This window comes from Channa argus, chromosome 5 (genome assembly GCF_033026475.1).
Source record: "Channa argus isolate prfri chromosome 5, Channa argus male v1.0, whole genome shotgun sequence".
Classification (NCBI taxonomy): domain Eukaryota; kingdom Metazoa; phylum Chordata; class Actinopteri; order Anabantiformes; family Channidae; genus Channa; species Channa argus.
In genome coordinates, this window is record NC_090201.1 from 745,106 (window position 1) to 766,281 (window position 21,176).

The window sequence follows — 21,176 nt, forward strand, 5'->3', positions numbered from 1 at the left end:
AAAGAGACCAACAGAGATGCACATGCACGGCTGACGGTGAGTGCACACAGCTCCATTCAGAGCTGCTGTTACAGTGCTGCACACAGGAAGCATGCAGGGACACTTCCCTCATCATTAATCACAGTGACAGGCCTTTTGTTGTCACTTAGCAGCTGTGTGCTGGGGAACATTACTCTACTGTTCCTGATTACACACACACACACACACACACACACACACACACACACACACACACACACACACACACACACAAAGCAAATTACTGGAAGTTGGAGTGCAGTGAAATATTTAATAAATAGAAAATACAATGACTTACAAATGATTTGAAACCTGTTTTTCCTGTAAATAGTAAAAAAGACAACATATCAAATGTTGAGAAATCTAATTATTGAAAAATATTTGCTGATTTAAATTTTATAGCCAGCAACACATTACAAAAAAAAAATGTAAAAAAAATTAGGACAGGGGGATGTTTCTTTACCACTTTACACTTCACAATGTTTCAAACAGTTTCAGTGGGTGACAGATCTGGACAGTTTAAAACCCAGACTCTTTTACTACTGAGCCATACTGTAATCCACACATACGCCATCACATTCTGACTTTTAAACTGCACTCTGTAATAAGTCAGTCTTCTCTTTAGCATGGAGGACATGATTTCAAAAAGGTAAATGGTAAATGTTCTGCACTTATATTGCACTTTTCTACCTATTGTCACTCAAAGTGCTTTACACTGCTTCGTATTCACCCATTCACACTCACAATCACACACACACTCATACACTGATACACTGATGGGGGAGCTGCTATGCAGCTAGCCAACACTCACCGGGAGCAACTAAGTTGGGGTTCAGTGTCTTGCTCAAGGACACTTCGACACGTAACCAGAAGAGCCAGGGATCGAACCAACAACTGCGAAATTGGTGGACAACCGCTCTACCTTCCTGCGCCACAGTCGCCTGAATGGTACAGTATGAACTTTCATTTGTGGATGCAGTAACAAGCCCATGCAGTGATTTCCACTAAAGAATCATTTCTGATTTTAAAGCATTGCTGCCCGAGAGCCAGAGGATCATGACCAGTCGGTATCGGTTACTGGCCTTGTCCTGTACTGTATAGAGTTTTTTGAAAATTCTCAGAGTTTATGAAGCATAGAGGATTGATGCAACCACAAGGGGGCACAAGCCAGTGTCTTCTTGGGCCAAGTCTGATAAATGCAAAGGGTTGTGTCAGGAAGAGCATCCGACATAAAACACATGCCAAATTAAACATACGAAACATGACTTCCACATCAAATCTGAATTCCATAACAGATTGGTTGAGGTCCGGTTTAAAAAAAGACCACCCCCGGTGCTGTTGACCTACAGGGTGCTGGTGGAAATTGAGATACTGTTGGTCGAAGAAGGAGAGGAGGAAGGTGTGTTCATAGGCAGAGAGAGAAGAGGAAAGCTAAGAATGTAGGACTGATAGCAGGGACTTTGAATGTTGGTACTATGACAGGGAAGGTTAGAGAGTTGATTGATATGATCCAGAGAAGGAAGGTGGACATACTGTGTGTCCAGAGTTCAAGTTGTTCTACCATGGGTCTGATAGGAAGAGAAATGGAGTAGGAGTTATACTGAAAGAGGAGTTTGTGAGGAATGTTCTAGAGGTGAAAAGAGTATCAGACAGGTTGATGAGTCTGAAGCTGGAATTTGAAGGCGTGATGTTCAATGTTGTTAGTGGTTATGCCCCACAGGTAGGATGTGAGTTAGAAGAGAAGGAGAAATTCTGGAGTGAGTTAGATGAAGTGATGCAGAGCATCTCCAGAGGTGAGAGAGTGGTGATTGGTGCAGATTTAAATGGGCATGCAGGTGAAGGAAACAGAGGTGATGAGACTGTGATGGGCAGATTTGGTCTTCAGGACAGGAACACAGAAGATCAGATGGTGGTTGACATTGCAAAGACGATGGAAATGGTTGTAGTGAACACTTTCTTCCAGAAGAGGCAGGAACATAGGGTGATGTATGAGAGCAGAGGTAGTGTAACCAGACAACACAGGATGGTGGTGTGTAAAATGATGCTGGTGGTGAGGAAGATGAAGAGGACTAAGGCAAAGCAGAGGACGAAGTGGTGGAAGTTGAAAAAAGGAAGAATGTTGTGTAGTTTTCAGGGAGGAGCTGAGACAGACTCTGGGTGGTCTGGAGGTGCTTCCAGATGACTGGGCTACTACAGCTAATGTGATCAGAGAGACAGGTAGAAGGGTACTCAGTGTGTCATCTGGAAAGAGGAAAGTGGACAAGGAGACTTGGTGGTGGAACGAGGAAGTTCAGGAGCATATACAGGGAAAGAGGTTAGCTAAGAAGAAGTGGGACACTGAGAGGACTGAAGAGAGTAGACAGGAGAACAGGGAGATACAGCGTAAGGTGAAGGTAGAGGTGGCAAAGGCCAAACAAAGAGCATATGAGGACTTGTATGTTAGGTTGGACACTAAAGAGGGAGAGGTGGATTTGTACAGGTTGGTGAGACAAAGAGATAGAGATGGGAAGGATGTGCAGCAGGTTAGTGTGATTAAAGATAAGGATGGAAATGTACTGACAGGTGCCAGGAGTGTGATGGAAGATGGAAGGAGAACTTTGAAGAGTTGATGAATGAGGAAAATGAAAGGGAACAAAGAGTAGAAGAGGTGACTGGTGTGGAGCAGGAAGTAGCAAAGATTAGTAAGAGTGAAGTGAAGACGTTGAACAGGATGAAGAGTGGAAAGGCAGTTGGTCCTGATGACAAACCTGTGGAGGTATGGAAGTGTCTAGAAGAGGTGGCAGTAGAGTTTCTGACTAGTTTGTTTAACAAGATCTTGGACAGTGAGAGGATGCTGAGGACTGGAGGAGAAGTTTACTGGTGCCCATTTTTAAGAACAAGGGAGATGTGCAGAGCTGTGGCAACTACAGAGGAATAAAGCTGATGAGCCAAACAATGAAGTTGTGGGAAAGAGTAGTGGAAGCTCGGCTAAGGGCAGAGGTGAACATTTGTGAGCAGCAATATGTTTTCATGCCTAGAAAGAGAACAACAGATGCAGTATTTGCTTTAAGGATGCTGATGGAGAAGTACAGAGAAGGTCAGAGGGAGTTGCATTGTGTCTTCGTAGATTTAGAGAAAGTGTATGACATTGTGATTTGTAGTGAGAGCAGGGAGCAGGTGGAGGAAAATCTAGAGAGGTGGAGGTCTGCTCTGGAAAACAGAGGAATGAAGCTTAGCCGCAGTAAGACAGAATACATGTGTGTCAATGAGAGGGACCCAGGTGGAACAGTGAGGTTACAGGGAGCAGAGGTGAAGAAGGTGCAGGACTTTAAGTACTTAGGGTCAACGGTTCAGAGCAACGGAGAGTGTGGAAAAGAGGTGAAGAGGCGAGTGCAGGCAGGTTGGAACCCAAGAGAAAAGTGTCATGTGTGTTGTGTGATGAAAGAGTATCAGCGAGAATGAAAGGAAAGATGTTCAAGACAATGGTGAGACCAGAGATGTTGTTCGGCTTAGAGACAGTGTCACTGAAGAAAAGACAGGAGGCAGAGCTGGAGGTAGCAGAGCTTAAGATGTTGAGGTTCTCTTTGGGAGGGACGAGGATGGACAGGATCAGGAATGAGGACATCAGAGGGACAGCTCATGTTAGATGTGTTGGAGATAAACTCAGAGAGGACAGATTGAGGTGGTTTGGACATGTTCAGAAGAGAAACTGTGAATATATCAGTGGATGAATGCTGAGGTTGGAGCTGCCAGGCAGGAGGTCTAGAGGAAGAGCAAAGAGGAGATTTATGGATGTAGTGAGGGAGGACATGAAGTTAGTTGGTGTGAGAGAAGAGGATGCAGAGGACAGGGTTAGATGGAGGCACATGATTTGCTGTGGCGACTCTTGAAAGGGAGCAGCTGAAAGGAAAAGAAGACGATGATAAAGCAGAGAGAATTAAATCCTTAAATTATTCGAAATTTTACATTGAGAAAAACTACAGTACTTTGAAGATTCTGCTACTCTGAGATGCTCTTTTTGTGCCCAATCATGACGCTGATCGGTTGCCGAAAAAGTCAGAAATAGGTTTAGTAATCATTGCTTTTTATTTATATTTTACATAACGTCCCAACATTTTGGGAAATGGGGATTGTTGGAGCTGCGGTTGATTGAACCTAGGAAGACAGTGGTTATCTCTTCTCTGTCTGCTCAATAACTTAAAGTTTGGATGTACAGCAAGATAAGATGATGACAAACCACCATTTTAAAGTATCCTTTTTATCACTGTGAATAAAATCCTGTTCCATCTGATCTGTTTCTTTTCTAATGAGATTTAGAAATACACAGCAGTGTGTGAATTGCATGTGGATGTTTTGAGCCTCATTACCATTTGAAATGGGGAAAAACTGTAGATAATGACCATGTAACATGGCCATTACTTAGGAGTACACATTATCATAGTTACACATAACGTGACCTTTGAAGTGCTCCACAATATGCAATTTGGAATTTCTCCCTTGATATGCCAAACTATCTCTCAAAGCCACACTTTGAGGGCTGATTGTGAATGCAGGCACATGCTCTATAACAGTGGTTGTTTTGTCTGTTAAAGCTTAATAAAAGTCAACCCTGTTTAAACAAGACAATTCTCCATGCAGTCGACCACCATCCTCACATTAATGTAAAGGTAACTACAATTTCTGATTTTGTGCCTGTTTTTGCAACTTTTTTCGCCATTTTAACTGGAGATGATTTCGTCTGTTCACATGCTGCGTATTGTTTTATCCCTTGGGGTCTTTGAGAATATAATGCTCATTGCACACAAAGCAATGCCAGCTAGTCAAGTGGGAGTTTACTTCCATGCGTGACAAGACTCATTTTCTAATCAGTTCATCATTAACCTACAGCTTCAGATGTGGTGCTACTGCCACATTGTTATCATACTGCTTGTGCTTTAAGGATATCTCGAACTGACTGCTAAAACTAACATACTGTTTACATTATAACATGCTGCTAACACTGAATGTAACATGATGAGCATTTATAGAGAATAATAAAATCAAATCTAAAATAAATTAATCACTTGCACATAGTGGAAAACGTGTTCAATATTACAGAGCAGCCATGATAAAATATTTGCATGATGCTCAAATATTTGGATTCTAGGAAGATGTTCACTAGCTTGTGTGTCCTAATCAGACCTTTCATTTACTTGGAGATGAATCATGTTCATTACAGCAAAGATGCTGAAATTACTAACTCAGAGATTTATAGTCAGTCTTAATAGGCATCTAACCTTTTCAGATAAGACAATCGCAAGCAAATGGATAAGCAACATTTAGACAAAGAAATGTCAATAAGGACAATCAGTATAAAATAAAATATATCATATCGAGGATGTCTTTCTCAACCTAGTACTGCTCAACTGCTGTGAATCCAGTTTTTGAAGCCAGAGGAGCCAGCGGAAGTTAGACTACTGTTTGAATCAAGTATTCAACTCAACTTTATTTATATTCAATTCAATTCAACTTTATACATATAGCACCAATTCACAGCAAAGCCATCTCAAGGCACTTAACAATATAAAGTCAAGACTATAAAGATGTATAGAGAGAACCCAACAATTCCCCTTGGAGCAAGCCCTAGGCAACAGTGGAGAGGAAAAACTCCCTCTAACGGAAGAAACCTCCAGCAGAACCAGGCTCAGGGTGGATGACCATCTGCCTTGACCGGTTGGGGTGAGTGGAAAGTGGAGAGAGAAAAGAAAAGAGCAACAACAAAACATTGGGCAGGTTGGTAGGACCAGTGGCTGCACACTGGAAAACACTCAGCTCCAAAGCCGGGACACCTGCAGAAAGGGACAGAGAGAGGGAGACAGAGAAGGAGAAAGACAACTACAGGAGAAAACACACTTAGTTAATGCCATACAGTGATGACAATCGTGGGGTGAGAGGAGAGGAGAGATGGACAAGAGGAGGAAAGGAGCCCAGTGCATCGGGGGGTGGGTCCCCCAGCAGTCTAAGCCTTTAGCAGCATAACTATAACTAACTATAAGCTTTATCAAAGAGGAAGGTTTTGAGCCTAGACTTAAAAGTAGAGAGGGTGTCTGCTTCCTAAATCTGAACTGGGAGCTGGTTCCACAGGAGAGGAGCTTGATAGCTAAAGGCTCTGCCTCCCATTCTACCTTTGGAAATTCTGGGAACCACAGCAGGCCCTCATTCTGGGATCGAAGTGGTCTACTGGGATGATATGGTCCTACGAGGTCTTCTATATATGATGGAACCCGACCATTCAGAGCTTTATATGTAAGAAGCAGGCTTTTAAATTCTATTTTAGATTTTATGGGAAGCCAATGGAGAGAAGCTAGTGAAGGTGAAATATGATCTCTCTTGCTAGTTCCAGTCAGCACTCTTGCTGCAGCCTTTTGGATTAATTGCAGGTTCTTTAGGGAGTTACTGGGGCATCCTGAAAGTAGGGAATTACAGTAGTCCAACCTAGAAGTAACAAATTAATGGACCAGTTTTTCGGCATCACTTTGAGACAGGATTCTCCTAATTTTTATGTTCCACAGGTGGAAGAAGGCTGTTGTAGAGATTTGTTTTATATTGCTGCAGTATAGCTGATACTATGGTGACTTTATTTTTTTTTTTACACTCTTGTATACTTTAGAATTTTATAACCTCCCAAGTCAGAGCCGGAAGCTTGTTAGTACAAAGTCTCACACAACTGTGAAACACAACTATGAGACATGGACTGAATAATATATTGACATTTTGCCCAATGGTTTATTGATCTTGACTGCCCAACAATATTAAAGTTAGAGGTATTGTTATGAACTACAAGGCTGGATGTGTGGCAGGTTGTCATGTTGGTGCAATACAAGACCTTCATTTTGGAATGATAAGAGATGATCCAGCTGAAGTCAAACCAAACTGCCAATGTGTTCCCTCTAAGATAACAATAAAATAAAAGTTCATGAAACATGAAGCATTTTGATAGGCTTTTGTTCCACATATAAGAACAAGAATCCAGATTTAGTTTGCCTCAGAAATCTTTAATAACCAGCTGATCAGGAGAAGCTGTTGACAGAAGCATGATGAATACACCACCATCATATCTCATTAAACTGAAGCACCGACTGAGCTCCATCTGCTTTAGCTGAATCAGTTGATAACTTGACCGTACAGATAGACAGTAGCCAGTTACACACACACACACTCACACACACGCATGGGCTTGCACACACATATTTCCTCTGACACATAAATGGATTTACAGTGCCTGGTGTTCTTTGTCCCTCTGCTTTATCTACACTCTTGGCAAACAAATGAATAGACTACATTCAGATGAGATAAGCTCTTCAGCTGAATGTTTGTGGAGTGTGTGTGTGTGTGTGTGTCCTTTAGAAAGTGCTTTAAAGTACCACGGGCATTGTGCCCCCAAGATGCTAAATTTTGGACTCAGCCTTTCTACTGTGCGTGTTGCGTGTGTGTTATCTTGACAATGCTTCTGGGTCAACTCGCTCAGCGCTGAACTTTGTTTGAACCTACATCCCATGATGCAACACTCCTAATAACCTCCCACGGCTTCCCACAGTTTCTACCATCCTTTTCAATTGCAGACTCAAAAATACATTCATATTCTCATATACGCATATTTAATGCAGAGATGCTGACACAAACACACACACACACACACACACACACCTCCGTACCCGCTCTGTCTGTGTTGTTTGCTCTCTTTCTCCTAAGTGACAAAAGAACTCTCTGGCTGTTTGCTGACAGTCCTTGTTTACCTCTCTTCACTCTCTCTCCTCCTTCTTTCCTATTCCTCACTCATATTTTAAATAAACCACCCCTCTGAGAGAGCCTGTCACGGATAAAGAGATCCTCAGACGCAGACTAGGATTGAGAGAGGACGACCCTGTTGTCTCCCGCATCGAGTCGCACAATACCTGCAGATCTATTTCTGTGCTCGTTTATTCAAGCATAGCAACCTGTATGTGTATCTTCTCTGCTTTTGCTGTGATGGGTCACTCCTACATACACCGCGGGGCCGTCACAGTTCATCGGCGGCAAAATTTTTCCCATATCGATTCGACGCCTTAAATGAAAATGGGTGCTGGGAGATTCATAAAATGCTGCGAAATGAATTGACATCACTGCTTCCAGGCTGAAAAAAAAAACCTCAAGGGTGCACAGACAGAGAGCTTCCTCTAATTATCCCTCACATAAGCACGGGTGTACTTACCTATACACCCAAAAAGTACTTCCTTACGGCAGGTAGGCTTTCGTTTGAAGTGTAAATGAGCAAAGAGATGTGTTGGTAGATGACAGAAGGAGGTGCTGCAGTCAGATCATTACTTCTTAGTGAATAAGCAGTTGTGAAGGCTCCACTCACTGTTACATTGCATATGAATGACAAATGTTCTCACGGTAACATTAGACCTAATAAACAAATGCATCTTTAATTACAGTGAGATATTCTCATGCTTTCCTCTTTTCTGATGATTGGAATGACTTAATAGCTTTCCTTTTTTTTTGCAGGAACGCTGGAATGTAGTGACAGCTCTTCATTTGAGATAAACAAATAATTATCAATGTAATAAATGAAGTAAGGTGGTATTGTATCCTTTGGCTGCTGGGGAAAATCCTACTCAAGATAAATGTGATGGGTGAGAAATTAATAGTAGCACCCTTTTTTACAGATTCTGTGATTGAATTGAATTCAAGTAAAGCGCTTTGAGTGCCAGTAGGTAGAAAAGCGCTAAATAAGTGCAGACCATTTACCATCAGTCCAACCCTTCCGTTAGATATTATGTATTTTATAGTCCAGGGATTCAGTGAGGGAGCTTTGTGTGGAGGACTTTGTATTTGTTATTTATTTTATTGTATTCGGGTTCATACTTTATGGAGAGTGGCTCAAAACGCAATGAAACCTCTGAGTTGACATCATTTTAGGTCTTGCTAGTCTGCAGCTTCTTTGTGTTGATTGGCTCATCGGTTAGAAAGAGCGCAACCACTTCTTTTCCCGGAGGTACAGTTAATAAGGTAGCGCAACCAGCATGTTAAACCACGTTCCTGCTTTATTCTTCTACAGCAACCTCCTGTGTGATGCTGTAGAGGGGTCTGAAGTCCCCACTGCAGTGTCAGGGAACAACAATGGTGACGACTATGAACTTAGGTGAGTTCCAGCCTTAACCTTGCAGTCTAGAAATTTTAAGGTTACAGGGAGCAGTCAGTTAAGTGGGGGAAAAAGCTTCCCCTATCTTGTTTTATCTTACATTGAAGTCACAGAGATGACTTGCCAATGACCTAAAATATAAAATAACATCATGCCGACCTTTTCTAAATTACACTGCCCCTTTACTGTTCTATATAAAAGGTACCATATAATATAATATTATATTGACCTTCCTTAATGTCACCTGAAGTATTGGCATCAGTGTGGCTGCCTGATTCAGGCAAAGTCGTCATGCACTGTTTGCAACTTGTTTATAATTGTGGTTACATACAAATAGAGAGGAGAAACAGACTTTTAAAGGATGTGCTTAGTTTTTTTTTTCTTATCCTATGGCCTGTTGACTGATCCGTACAGTGTGAGCAGCTGTTGAGTGATGTTCTTCTTAGTGAGTCAAGATTCTGAGGATGAGCCACATAGGTGCACAATACCTGAGCAGCAGCCTAACAATGTACATGGAATTGTAACTTAAATCCCCAGCTTACACAAGAGACTCAATCACAAATTCAGTGATGGATTGTAGGTTGGAAGCTTTATTGCTTATAACGCTGAATCTAATGTATTTCCTGATAATGTAATTTATTTGGATAAACTCTATGTTTGAGTGGTTTTGCTTTGTAAAATAAGTATTTCTGCTTCACGTACACCAATGGGGATAAGAACCAGATGTTCAGCTTTGTACTTGCCCCTACACCCACCGGTGCTTTATTTTAAAGAGAAAACATGTCTACATCCTGTCTGTTGCCAGATTTAACCATGCCTCTATGTAACCATTTCAAAATAAATGGACATTCTAGGCCACTAGTTGTTGCCCTGAGGATACGAGTAAGTACATGTTAACAAACCATGTTCTGACCTTTAAGATAATTGCACTTCTTTTCTGACAGGGGCATTATACTCACAGCTATTTCTCAGCATCACTGCTGCTGCATTTTCATTTAAATTTAAGTATTTCCAGGCAGTATAAACCTAATCTACTGCCAAAATGTATTCCTTAAGAGTACTTTGCACTACAGGACCCCTATAACTGTGTAGGTCAATTTTATTTAGAGGGGTCTTTTACACATTTGTCGAACTATGATTCAAAGAGAACAAGGACACAGAAACAGAGATAATCAAAGAAAAGAATAAGTACTTCGAAGACTCTGTGAAACAGGTGGGAGATGGTGTATCAATGTTTCAGTTAATCCAGTGTCACCTTGTCACATTTGTTTGCTAAGCTGAGCCAACACAGGTGATAATATTTTCCTGGGGCATGGAGGGTCACTCATTAGAGCTGTCATCCCAGAAACAAGGACACAGGCTTGAAGAAAGACTGCTGTTTACAGTTTGGCTTTTAGGTCCTGTAAATCCATTTTATGGGCTCATTTATTCTAGTAATTAAAGTTAGCTGTCCATTCCTAATTGGCTGTATCCACAATGGTCTTAGTTTTTTCTGTCTCTGTGCACATGCAGGTCACATTTGTAAAACTGAGTCAAATTCAGAACCAAGAGACTGACTTTAATTGATTGATTTAATTGATTTTGCTTTCCACCTTTTCTTCTTTTTCCTGATTTTTTCCTGATCAACAAGGTGTGTGTCACACCTTGTCAATCTGTGTCTGTAACTAACAGACATCTAAGAGGCCAGAACAACACACACACACACACACACACACACAAACACACACAGTGTCTTACAGGGTCTCAATGGAGTGGTTCCTGTCAGTCTGTCAACTCTCGGGATTTCTCAGAGACAAGATACAAGACAACTCATCACTTTTGGCTATTCGCCTGTCAGTCTTGTGCTGAAATGTCATGTTCATGGAAAACATAAAGTGAAAAAAAAACAACATACTCCTCCCGTTTATAAAAACCCAAAAAGAACAACATAGAATATGGGTCATCATTGTTGCAGTTGCAGGGCGACTTCTTGTTTTCATGGAAACTAATTGTTAGGAAATGGTGAGTATTGCGAGAGGACACTGTGGGCTCAGAGGCAGTTTGCTAATTATCACTAAACTGTATTAACACAACAACGCTGACCCTGCGAAGCCCTGTCTCTGTTTCACACACATCTTGTTTTAGTTTTTTAAAAGCAGACACAGACGCAGCCCAATTTACTGTAAAATACTCAACATGAGGTTATTTTTAAAGTGTTCCCTCTCAATGTAGCTTGACACTCCATGACATTGCTGTGACGTCATCTAAACATAACACACACACACACACACACACACAACAGAGGACATCAGAGGAATTCATTGCTTTATACTCAGCATGACACTGTTTGTCACAGCAGGGAGACTTAAGATGTGTTATAGAAAAGGCTGAAAGCAGCAAGTAAAAGACTGCTGAAAAACATTAGGAGATCTTTGGAAACGCTTAGAGCTCAGATGATGGGATGACTGTGGTCGGTCAAAGGCCATGCAGTGGTAGTGACACTTCTCACTGACCGATCTGAAGTGTTTTTCATCACTGCTTGGGATTATCTCAACTCACCTGGAAGATGTAACACCAAAAAACGTACCATTTGTCAAGCTAAGCCGATACTAGGCAATTTAAAAAGTACTATATTTTCAAGACATATTGTTTAAGCATCAGTAATAAATATAGCACAGTGTATTCATGTACATCAACAACCTTGTTTAACAGCCCTGTTGGGAATTGTCTCAATAAAAGTACAAAGGGCTGTCCCACATGCTTCCTGTAGAAAAGTTTAAAGAGAAGTGCTTGATTTGTGCTTGTGCTTGACTGCTTGATGACAGTTTTTCTAAAAAAATGTGTTGATGTTTGTAATTGGTAAATGGCAAATTTTGACTTATATAGCGCTTTACAATGTTGATTCCCACTCACACACACACAGCAATGGCGGTGGCTGCCAGGCAAGGTGCTCACCTGACCCACCGGGAGCAACTTGGGGCTCAGTGTTTTGCCCAAGGACGCTTCGACATCGAACCACTGACCCTGTGGTCCATGGTCAACTGCCTTACAAACTGAGGTACAGCCCATAAAACAGAGAGGAGGCGCATGGGTTGCACCAAAGCAACCAGGAAATCTTTATGAACAATTAAGGAATTAACAACATACCAGGAGTGGGGTTCGAACCCACGAGGGCTTATGCCCATTGGATCTTAAGTCCAACGCCTTAACCACTCGGCCATCCTAGTAATTGCTAGGATTGCTGAACCTGAATTAAAAGTTCTTGGAGGGGCTGTAAAAATAAAGTTATTATACTTTTATATTTATCCTTTGTTGCCATTTACAAGGACGTACAAAGTAAGCAAAACATCCAAGTCAAGGAGCTATGAGCTCTGAGTTACTCTGTGTTTTTTTCCCCTCACCTGGTTTCTGGACCTGAATCTCGTTGGAGAACTTCAGCTCTGCCTGCCTGCATGTCATTATAGCAAGAGACTCTTTTTATACAACTTTGCTCTTGTGCATTTAGTGTTTTTAGGTTTCTTTTAGTTGCTACTTTCTATCTTGGTTGACACTTTGAATTTTAGTTGTTACTTTGTGGTTGTTCTCCTCTTTTAGTTCTCACTAATGGTAACTAACACTCTGTCCCTCTTAAGACTTCCATCATCATAATTTACTGCTCTCAGTTTTAAGCTGTGACTTGCATTCTCTCTCTTCCTGAGATCATCCAAGCCAGTTCCTGCTCCTCCAGTCTACTCTGCTGCACACCTCTCACCACCCTGTCAGTCCACCTGTCTCATCACTACGCATATATTCAATAAACTATACCTGCCTTCCTACTCCTTCACTTGTCCTGCACCTTTCTGGGTCTGATAAATCAGATGTTCAACAATGTTTCTGAGTCATGAAACACAAGACAGACAAGTTTTCTTTTTTTTTTTCCATTTAGAAAAAGTAAAAGTGCAGAAAAGGAAGTTGCAGAAGACTTTTGAATACTGGGAATGACGCATGTGACGTTGTAGAGGGAGGACATCGCTCAGTTGGTTTTCAATGATAACCCTCAGATTTCTGGCAGAATTGGTGCAGACAATTAGTGAAAAATCCTTAGCTGATGCTGATAGTGTGTTGGATGAAGGGTCTAGCTAGGAACACTGTTCTGTCTGAGACAGGCAGAAATGCATTATGAAACAATCGAGTCATGCTGTGGAAAGAACAGGAAGAGCTACATCGTCATCATCATAGTCATGATAGGGAAAACAATGTCGCGAGCATATTACAGAACCCAGGGAGGTTTTAAATGAAGACCAATGAATGAGCCCTGCAGTCGCCAGGGAAGAGGCTGTAAGAGTAAGTCAGAGAGTGCAGACAGGAAGATCTGGTGGTTGATGATGTCAAAGGCTGGACATCCTTTGAGTGGGATTATAAGAGAAACATGAGCTGCAGCTTTTACAGCCTGAAGGGATCCAGACATTGTCAGGAGCTCTGTTTCTGTAAAATCTCCACCCATTACTGGTTGAAATCAACGAGGGACTGCAATAGTAAAGTCATTGGAATAGAATAAAATAGAATTGACTTGCTGACATTGTAATACAACATTAAAATGAAATTAAAAGTGCAGACTCTAAGTACTCCCGTCATCCAAGAATAAATGGTGATACTGCACAAAAAAACATCCTTAAAAATAAATGGCAGCTATTAAGTCTCTGTTAATGTGTGGGCTGAGTTCGCAGATCTGATGGCCCTCGGGAAGAAACTAATTTTGAGTAGCGTTTCCAAGAGGGCAGTAGAGCGAACAGGTGGTGGGCAGGATCATGAGTTTCTTTAAGGATTCTCCCAACTCTGGAGAGGCAACGGGCGCTGGAGATGTCCTGAAGGGAGGGCAGTGGGCAACCTGGGATCTCTTTTGCTGCCCATTATGGATAAAGTAGTGCTGTTGCAAAATGTAGCACATATCATCTCTGTATGTGTACTAGTATATTTTGCAAGGCTAATAGGGATCAAGATTACACATGAACGTACTGACTCCAGGAAATAGCCAGACAGTATGTTGCACCCAAACATCTGATGCTGACAAAAGCTTTTAACCTCTCTGTTACCAGAACAACTACCAACCTTATAAATCAAAGCATTTTCAACATTGCTAAAAACTGCAAACTGCCTTTAGTACTGTATGACATGGCTTAGCTTAAACAGTTTAGCAGGAGACAGACTGATGTTTCCCCCTTGAAGCTCACTATCGCTGTTTCTGCTGGCTGCTAACTCCATTTAGTATGACAGTACCTCCATCACAAAGTCATACCGACCTGTGGAAGAAAATAAGAATGGGATATTACAGCTCCAGGATAAAGTGAAGATGACACTGCACCAACTTTCCACCATGTACAGTATTTATTAAATAAGCTGGATATACTACTGTCACACTTCATTGACACCAGTTTTTTCAACTGGCCACTAATGGCATTTCCATAAAATACACCGCGGTCCAGGTCCTGACCTAGACTCTATACTGTCTGGATCCAAAGCCAGAACCGTCATGTCAGTAAGTTTTTTCATTCAGTTTTGGCAGTGATTACATTTCACAGGGAGAGAAAAATATTAATTGAGAAGTGAGAGAAAGTAAAAGAAATGTGGTGAAATTGTTAGTCAGGTTGACACAGAAAACCAGGCTTTTAAACTGGATTGGACTGAGACGTACATGTTCATCCTTCCCGCAGGAAGCTCGAAACCATTGTCTCTCATCTGCTGAGACGGTAGCAGTGGTTGAAATTGTCAGTGTGAAACGGCGAAACAAAGCAAAAAATTACATTTGAAAAAAAAGTACCCACTAAATTCAGCAAGTTGATCAATGAAGATTCAAACACATTCATGTACTGACCAAGAACTCGCTAACGAGTCTTCCTTCAGAGTTGCATGGATTTTGGGATACCACAAAAAATCATTCATTGATGGAGGCAATGTCAAGCAGGACCTGAGTGCAGTAGCTGATTTAAAAATGATGCACTGTTAACGTCCAGATTTACTACTTTACATTATGTAAAGTAACGAAAATCACATTTGATGCCTGTCGGCAGTAGAAAGGAAATAATCCTGTCTTTTCCTGGTCAGGATGCAACATGATTTGAAAACAATATGTGAATAATGGTGAAGTAGATTTAAAAAAAAAAAAGGTAACAGAATGGTTAGTAAGAGACATCCTCCATCTTGGTGTGGTATCCCAGTAAATTAGCATTTCATCTGCATCACCAACTATTTCAACACACTTGCATGTTTCTCCTTTTTTTTAACTGCTTACTTATTCGTTGCTGTTTTTTTTTTTTTTCTCCATCACTAAAACGTTTTCAAAACAGGTGTTTTACAGAAAAGGCCTCTCTCTGGCTTTTAAAGTAAAAAAATGCTTTCCAAACTCTACCATTCACATCTTTCCACATGTGGTGTTAGCATCAAGAGGTCAAATGTTTCAGCCAGGTTAAGGTGTCTACATTGCTATATAAACGGTGGAGAAACACTATAAAAAGTCAAAAATAAATATTACTTAATTTTTTAAGCACAGTGTATATTGAAGAGGTGGCAGCACCTTGTCACATGAGCCATCATTCTGCTACTGGTTAACAATGATTGTAGCTGTTACCAAGGGCACAGCATTTTCTTTGTGATGATAAAACTTCTTACTAAATTAACATTAATATGTTTGAAACGGTTTGAAACTGCAGAACCTATAATATGGTGAAGCAGCAGCAGGTAAAGGACACACATTTTTGCATTTCTGCATTTGTGTGAGACAAGACATCACTGAGTTAAAAAAACAAATCAGTGAAGCAGCAATCGGTAACGTATGCAGGTAGATTAGTCTGAATATTCAACGATTGCTACTCAAAGCATATCATACTAATCAGGCTGGGAGTCTTTTCTGAGAGAATTGATTTCACTGTGGATTACATCACTTTGTGTGAATGTACTTTACAAGGTATGTTAGACAGACAGCCGTGACAGCTCACTGTTGGATTCTGTTTGGTCTTCGCCACACAAAGGACGCATAGCAGATTAGCAGCAGATGACTGGAGTAATTTTTTTGCTGAAATGAATGCCCATTAAATCCAGCAGACCTAAATGCTCTTAGAGATGCTGTGGGCTTACATGGTCAGGCTGAAGTAGTTGCCCATAAAAAGATAAACTTGAATGAAGCAACTTTGAAGAAGTAATTTGAATCCTACAATGAATATCATGATTAGCATTAATGTCAAAGAAAGCTGGTGAAAGGCTTTTCTGGACAGACACAGAAAGGCACTTTGTTGGCTCAGATGGCTCAGTGTGTCCATATAGACAATTCTACAGTCTGCTGCTCAGGTTACTTGAGTAGTTCTGGGTTCCCTGGTGCAAAGCAACACAGAGCTGTAAAGATTTGGATTCCTAACACCAAAAACCAAAATATTACCTGTCTTTATTGCTTTGACTTAGTAAAAAGTGTAATTTTTATAAATGTTGTTTAATATTTGATTGAAAATACAAAGACAACATATCTAATGTTGAAAGTGAAGATGATTGTATTTTGAAAAACTTTTGCTCAAATTGAATTTAATGCACGCAACAGATTTCAAAAAAGCGGGGACAGAGGTAAGTTTACCAATGTGTTGCGTCACCTACTGAGACCAATTATCATTACAGCAATGCTTTGGTAATACATGCAGAATGAGGTTGGCAGTGCCTCACTCAAATAAACAATGTCTTTCTCTAAAAAAAGACACTGTCCAGATGGTGGCATGCTGTATGTTGCCCCAAAACATGTAGAAACAATAATATGCAGCATCATTCAGCATTATGAATGTTTCCCTTACAGGAGTCCATAAGTTATAAAAATAACTGTTTGACTAAGTTTTGACTAATGGGCTCATTAGTCAAAACTTAGTCAAACAGTTGTTTGACTAAGTTTTACTAGTCAAATAGTTACTAATCGGTTTCCTACTTCACAAACTTAGTTCTTCTCTGTTTCTAACCAATGCCTACTTCAGTGTTCACTTCCTGAGCCCCTTTCATACGGGCTCTGGAATCCTGACACTCTCCTGACTCTGTCCAGCGGTGGTGTGTGAGAACACCAATGTTAATGCTCCCAACATTATCAACTATTTATCCTGAAAACCCCCTATTACAACGTCCGTATTATACGCATGAGCTTGTGCATGCCGATCACTGCTCTGTCCTGTTGTCTGTCCTGTTTGTGAGGATTAAAATTAAGTGAATGGGCGTGTTGAAGTGACACAAGCTTTTTCTTTTTGAGATTCATGTCTCTGATGTGCTGTATACAAAACGCGTTTTTCCACAGACAAGCATTGAAATCTAGAGATTTTCTCGTGTGTGGAGTCCAGGGAATGTCCGGATCAGACTTATCCTGACATATTCCAGAGTGCATCATCCATCCGTCCGCTGTTTAGGGTCAGGGTGGTTGGAGTCACTGGGCGAGAGGCAGGGTACACCCTGGAAAGATCTCCAATCAATCTCAGGGCTAAAACAGAGAGACATACACAGATTTTAGTTCAGTTTAACGACGCCTTTAGTGATTTTAAACTTGCTTCTTTTGGTTCTAGTTTGGGTAGTAGAATCAAATAAATCCCTATAAACTTTCCTTTAACATTCCCTTTATTATAATATATCTCTACTTCTATCTGAAATGCACCTCCAGATGACATCACTTGGAGGAAGCTTCAGTTCAGATTATGTCATCTCATTGCTCACACTATGGAGTTTGTAATCATGGTCAACCTGCTTTTCAACAGCTCCTCCAGATGACATCATCTGAACTCCTGATGATGACATCTGGTGAAGTTTTTCAGCTAGACGCAGAGAAACGTTTTGAAATAATGAAGTCACACAGGGGGTTAAAAACGAGGAGGAAGATGAGATATGCCAAGGTGAGGCAAAAATGTTGGTGGAGAAGTTGCGTATTTTCATAGCTGTAGAAGTTTGGCTGCCGAGTACAGTTGTTGGTTCGATCCCCGGCTCTTCCGGTCACACTTAGAAGCGTCATTGAGCAAGACACTGAACCCCAACTTAGTTGCTCCCGGTCAGTCTTGTCCAGCTGCATAGTGTGTGTGAGAAGCAGTGTAAAGTGCTTTGAGTTCCAAGCATAGAAAAGTGCTATATATAGTGAAAAACATCTGCACCCTTGCAATTCTGTTAGAAAATGCAACCCTTCTTCCAGAAAATCGTTCCAATACTCACGTGCTTATTGTAGGAACAACACCAAAAAATACAGAAGAAAAGTCAAATCTGATACAATTCCACACAGAACCCAAAAATGCACTGGAAAAAATGAGTGGCTGCCTTAACTTTGGTATTTGGTAGAAAGAATAAGTGAAATCAATCGGCTCTTGTAACCACGAATGAGTTTCTTACACCTCTCTACTGGGATTTTGGACAACTCTTCTGTTGCAAACTGCTCCAGGTGATTCATATTTGAAGGATGCCTTCTTCCATCTGCTGTTTTGAGATCTGTCCACAGGTGTCCTATGGGATTCAGATCTGGACTCATTGCTGGCCATTTCAGAGCTTTCCAGCCCTTTGTTTGTAACCATTTCTGAGAGCTTTTTGAAGTGTGTTTGGGGTCATTGTCCTGCTGGATGACCTGTGACCTCTGGTGGAGACGCAGCTTTCTGACACTGGCCACTACGTTGCGCCCCATAATTCTTTGATAATCATCAGATTTCATGATACCGTTCACACAATCCTTGTCCGTTCGTGCAGTGCCAGAAGTAGCAAAGTAACACCAAAACATATTTGAATCTCCACTGGCTTCATTTCTTTTTCTGTAAACAGTGCCATGATGTCCTTTACCAAAAAGCTGTACTTTACGTCTCATCTGTCCACAGTACGTTCTCCCAGAAGGGTCGTGGTTTTTGCTTTTTTATGCCTTTGTGTCAGCAGCGGTGTCCTCCTGGGTCTCATACCATAGCGTCCCTTTTCATTCAGATGGCGATGGATAGTGCGAGCTAATACTGTTGTACCCTGTTTCTGCAGATCAGCTTGAATTTGTTTGGAAATTAATCGGGGTTCTTTATCCCCCATTCGAACCATCCTTTGTTTTTATTTTTCATTAATTTTGCTCTCCCGTCCAATTCCGTTGCCATGGGTGCCATGGACTGTAATCCTATTGATGATATTGCGCACACTGGACACAGGAACATTAGGATCTCTGGAGACGGAATTGTAGCCTTGAGATTGTCCACGTTTTTCCACAATTTCTTCTCTCAAATCCAAAGACACCTCTTTACACTTCTTTCTTTTCTCCATGCTCAGTGTGACACACAACCAATGCCGATATTTTTTTCCAGTCCATGTTTAAGTTCTGTGTGAATTTTTATCAAGTTTTACTTTTCTTCTCTGTTTTTTGATGTTGTCCAAACAAAAACAATAAGCACGTGAATAGCAAAACATTTGCATTTGGAACAGTTTTTTGACAAAATTGCATAGGTGCCAATATTTTTGGCCATTACTGTAAGTGCAGACCATTTACTATTTAATCCAGACTAGTAGTGCCTGTACAATACAGTTTTCCATATCCATTGTGTAGGTACCGAATGGAAAAATCGCGGCGGTGGGAGCAGCCAGGTGTAGGCAGGCAAACACAGGTATAACACAGGTATTAACTAATACATGCAGTTCATTTAAGTACATTTAACATAACAATCAGTAATATCGGTCATCGATCAGCGGTGCTGATCCATCCACGCCCCAGCGTCCACCCCCCGCCATCCAAACAAACAGTCAAACCTCAGTATATAAAGGAACAGAGTCCAAAAAAAGCAGATAGAAAGTAGTATTACAAGTAGTGATGTTACATATGACACACAAGCTACGAGGTTTGCGAAGCCTCGCTGTGGAGCTTGTGTCGTTTCCCTAAGTGCCAGGTGACTAATGACAAACAATACCTCGCTTTCCTTGAATCATGTGACCCATTCATTTTAGGCCTCACCTTGCTTAAGAATGGTTCGATCAAATAGATGACGCCACTCTTATCAGCATACTGAGCAACACTTACAACGACACTCATACAGAGTATGATCCTTATGTGAAATGGAGCCACAGAGAAAGAGAAGGAAACATTTTAAAATAATTTTTCCCAATAAAGTTAATAATGTCATTAATTACTAACATATAGTCTGGGACGTGTGGGTTTTTTGAAAATTGTTGTTTCTTATGTTCTTAACTGGGGGCCTGGTGGATGAGTGGTAGAGCATTGGGTTGGGATGCAGAAGGCCATGGGTTTCAATCCAACCCCACCAGGTGTGGCACCACCCAGCCACCAGGGGCTACCTTGGTCCTGGTCCAGAGCCCGAATAAAACTAGGAGGGTTGCAGCAAGAAGGGCGTCCGGCCAAATCAACATGCGGAACATGTTCCAATGTGGCGACGCCTGAAGGGACAAACCAAGGGTTGTTGCTCTATTATGAAACTATTTTCATTCACCATCTTTTGAGTGATAGAAATAATTTAGCATATAATCTAATCATCTGCTGAATATTTGACCCTCATTTATTGCAGCCTATTATGACATTTACATTTACTTTGTACATTTTTACATTTTACATTTACTGATTAATTTACATGACTCAGTGTGACGTCACAAACCTTGTCTCTGTGATGCTACCTGCTAAGCACAGAACCTCTGACCTTGAGCCGTGTAAACTCTAACAATATTATAAGAGTTTAATGACCCTAGTGCATGAGGAGGGAGCAGAGAATTGGGCGATGACAAGCAAAACAGGAGAGGAGATGCAAAAAGGTCCTTACAGCCGGTTCACAAAAAAAATAAGAAATTGATTGTGGGGTTTTTTTTGTAAGAGAGGGGATGGAGAAACTATGGTGAAGTATTAGATTCTAACTGGGGCTGAGTCTGATCACACAAACCATCCAGATGAGAGGAAGACTGGAGAAGAGGATGGATGATTTTTGGATTGCAAGTAGTTATGACTCATTACTTTCAGTAGGGGATATAAGAGAGAGGGAATACATCACAACTTGTATTGGTATAATACTATAATAAATGACAAGAATGAACGAATAAAAGCACA

At 41.0% G+C, this 21,176-nt stretch overlaps 1 non-coding gene across 1 annotated transcript; it reads right to left on the reverse strand.

Annotated features, from left to right (window-relative positions):
* Positions 1-12,283: 12,283 nt before the first annotated feature.
* trnal-uaa (transfer RNA leucine (anticodon UAA)) lies at positions 12,284-12,366 on the reverse strand. The gene has a single exon. It is a non-coding gene; the product is annotated as a tRNA-Leu (tRNA).
* Between the last annotated feature and the right edge of the window lie 8,810 nt (positions 12,367-21,176).